Below are 4,099 nucleotides of genomic sequence, written 5' to 3'. Positions count from 1 at the left end.
TCTGGGGAGAGGCTTACATTTACATAGCCGAGATGTTTATGTATGTTTATGTAGCTGAGAAGTTACATTTACTTAGCTATTTCCATCACATTGATGATCTCACTCCAATCTCTGCCTTTTGATTGGATTCTTTAATCTAGTCATATTTAGTCATAACATAAATATTGTTGGATGTAACTCTGTCATTTTATTTTTTTCTATGTGTCTCATGTCTTTATGGTACCTCTATCCCTCCTTTACAAATATCTTTTGCTTTACATGAATATTTTCTAATAGAGCATTTAAATTTCCTTAATGTTTTTTCACTACATTTTTTAAAAAGTTGTTTCCTTAGTGATTGCTGTTGGACTAACCATATACATTTTAATTTATCAGAATCAGCTTCAGATTTATACTAACTTATACCAAATTAATTTCAGTGAGATATTGATATGGTATCTGCTATTGGCATAGCTGTATTCCATTTCTCCCATTTTGTGTATTATTTTTATAAGTAATACATCTATAAATATATAAACAATAGCTAGGATTATTAACTCATATAATTGGATTATAATTTCAATATAATTGTATTCTTTTAAAGAAGCCAATAGAAGAAAGGAGAGGAAGGATATATTTATAGCATTTGGTATATTAACCTTCTTATTTATCATTTCTGGTTCTGGTCATTTGCTCTTGTGAATTTGAGTTAGAATCTGGAGCATTTCTTTAGCCCAATTAAGCTTTGCTTCCACACACCTTCTTTGCGATAATTTTGGAAACTATATTCCATTTCTATATGTTAAAGCTGAACAATATCTTATTTAATACTGTTTCATACAATCATTTTTTAAATCAATCAAGAGAAGGAGGAAAATATGCATATATACTGTCTTTTATAATGACATAATACCTATAGAGGTGTTGTATGTATGTGTGTGCAGATTCAAATTACCACCTGGAGTCCCTTGCTTTCAGTTTGAAGAACTCCCTTTAGTATATCTTGAAAGGCAGTTCTGCTAGCCATGAATTTTCTGCTTTTGTTTATGTAGCAATGCTGTAATTTGCTGGGTATAAGAATCATGGTTGACAGTTCATTGTATTGAGCACTTTGAATATGTTCTCCCACTGCTGCCTGGACTCTATTGTTTCTGCTGAATAGTCTTCTATCAATCTTATTGGGGTTTCCTTGAAAGTAACAAGTCATTTTTTCTTGCCTTTTAAAAGATTTTCTTTTTGTCTTTTTTCTTTTCAGCATTTTTACTGTGATGTGTCTGAGGCTCTGTTAGTTTTTAATTAACTCTTTTTTTTCTCTTCTTTGTATTGCACAATCTTTAACAATCTATCTTGATGTTCAGTAATTCTTTTTTTCTTTCAGTTAAAATTTCCTGTTGAGCCCCTCTTGTGATTTTTTTTTTTTTTTGGCTATTGTACTTTTCAATTCCTGAATTTCCATTGGGTTCATTTTTAAAAGTTCTTTCTATTGATATTCTCTATTTGATGTGATGTTGTCATCATAACTTCCTTTACTTATTTGTTGATGGTGTTCTTTAGTTCTTTAGACATATTTATAATGGCTACTTTGAAGGTTTTGTCTGTTAAATATGACATCCGGTCACTCTCTCAGGCACTTTCTCTTGCCTGTGTTTTTTTTTTTTTTTTTTTTTTTTTCTGTTGAGTGGGTCATACTTTCCTGTCTCTTTGCATGTCTCATATTTTTTCTCGGAAACAGGAAATTTTAGACAACATATTGTAGTGGGTCTGGGTCTGGGTACTGGGTCCCCCCACCCAAGAATTTTTTTTTTAATTCCTTGTTTATTTGTTTTTAGTGACTCCCTGGATTGTTTTTGGAGTCTATTTCCCACCCACATTGTTAAGCCAGTTATGGATTCTCCTCAGAGACAAAGCCTTGAATGTCCCTCAGGCACCCTAGGATAACAATGGTTTGGGTAGGGGTCTCTTTGACCATCTCTTTCCCTCATCACAGCCAACTATGCCCCACTAATTGCAACCTGGTTACTCTATTGTTTTCAACAGTGCCCCGGGGCATAAATTGCTCCACAGGCTAAACCAACAAAATTTGGCTCCTTTGAAGGGACAATTCCTGAGGTCAGTGTTGTTTTGTTCTGACCCTAGGTGATCTCCTCCCATTTATCTCTTTTTGAGGTAACTAGTCAGCCTGTGGTTTAGCCTATATGTGCAATGAATCTACTAACTTCCCAGTTGCCTTTCACCAATTGCTTCCTCTCTTCTTGAGCACACCCTTAGTCTTGGCTTTCTCTATGCTGTTGAAAATGAAGTCAGTTCCTTTGGGAAGGGCCAGGCCAAGGTTTATCAGGGCTCCAGTAGTCTCAACTTCTGGCCACCATTGCTTGTGTTGAGAATTTACTCATTAAAATGGAGCATATTACATATTCATAAAAGGGCACAAATCATAAGCAAACATTTCCATGTAACCACCAGACTGGTTAACATTGCTAGCACCCTGGAAGCCCCCTTTGTGCACCTCCAGATCACTACTTCTTCCTCTCAAGCAGAAACCATTCTTAGTTTACAATAATATAAATTAGCTCTGCTTGCTTTTGAACTTTATTTAAACAGAATCAGGTTGTAAATATATGTTTTTGCCTGGCTTCCTTTTGGCAGCATAATGTCTAACAGGCTCATCTGTACAGTGTGCATACCTCATTGTTCTCATTGCTGAATAGTATTCAATTATCTGTATATATTGCCTTTTGTCCATTCTATTGTTGATGAACATTTATTTCGTTTCCAGCTTTTAGCTATGGATAGATTACTGCTATGAATATTCCAGTACATGTCTTTTGGTGGATGTTTATTCATATTTCTGTTGGATATATACATGGGAGTAGAATCATTGGATCATAGGGCATGAGTATGTTTAACTTGAGTAGATACTGACTGCCAACCATGGTTCTGAAGTAGTTTTAACAACTTACACCCCCTCAAGCAGTGTATAAAAGTGACATTTTTTGGGAATATTGTTACGGAGGCTAGGGTCAGTGCATTCTTTATGGTAATAATAAAATTTTCTGTTTAAATTTTAGTGACAATCTAAATATATGTATATTCTGGATTATTATAGGGACTACTTCATAACTTCTTTAGCACTTATGTTTGTGATTGTGATTAACTAAAATGGCAGTTTTTTTCAAACTTCAGTACACAGGACATATTCTCTGGGGTGCACATATTTTCACATTTTAAATTCACTATTCATTTAATTTAATGCATACCATGGTCTTATAAGGTATGTACTACTATTTTGTGGGTGCTATTATCAACCCTGTTTTATAGATGAAGAAACTGAGGTTCAGGGAGGTGAAAATATTTGCTGATGGTCACACAGCTTGTTAGTGGCAGTCAAGACTCAAGCTCAGGGCTCAGGTCTGTCTGGTTTCAAAACACTAGGTATTAAGCTATGTACATGAGGAAAGATATTTGTCTTCTTTTCAAACAGCTTTATTTAAACAAAATTCACACACCATAAAATTCACCCATTAATAGTGTACAATTAAATGCCTTTAGTGTGCAGCCATCACCTCAAACAATTTTACAATACTTTTATCACTCCAGAAAGAAATCTCTAACCCTGTAGCAATCACTTCCCAATCCCCACACTGCACCACCACTAATCTGTTTTCTGTCTCTATAGATTTACCTATTCTGGATATTTCCTACAAATTGAATCATACAATATACATATTCTCAGGGTTCATGCATATTGTAGCATGTATCAGTATCTAGTTTCTTTCTACAATCAAATAATATTCGGTTATATGGATTTACCACATTTAGTTACTCACTCATCCTTGAGGGATATTTGTTTTTTTCCCACCTATCGGCTATTACAAATAATGCTTCTATGAACGTGCATGCCCAAGGTTTTGTGTGGATGTAGTTTTCATACTCTTGGCTATATATCTGAGAGTTGAATTCCAGGGTTATAAGGTAACACCACGTTTAACATTTGGAGGACTACAAGAGTTTCTCAAAGAGGCTACACCATTTTACTTTGTCAGCAGAAGTGTCTAATTGTTCCATTTTTTACACAACCTTTCTAACACTTGATATTGTCTTCCTTTTTGTATATTGCCAT

The sequence above is a fragment of the Choloepus didactylus genome, chromosome X (genome assembly GCF_015220235.1).
Source record: "Choloepus didactylus isolate mChoDid1 chromosome X, mChoDid1.pri, whole genome shotgun sequence".
NCBI lineage: Eukaryota > Metazoa > Chordata > Mammalia > Pilosa > Megalonychidae > Choloepus > Choloepus didactylus.
This window is presented reverse-complemented; position numbering follows the sequence as displayed.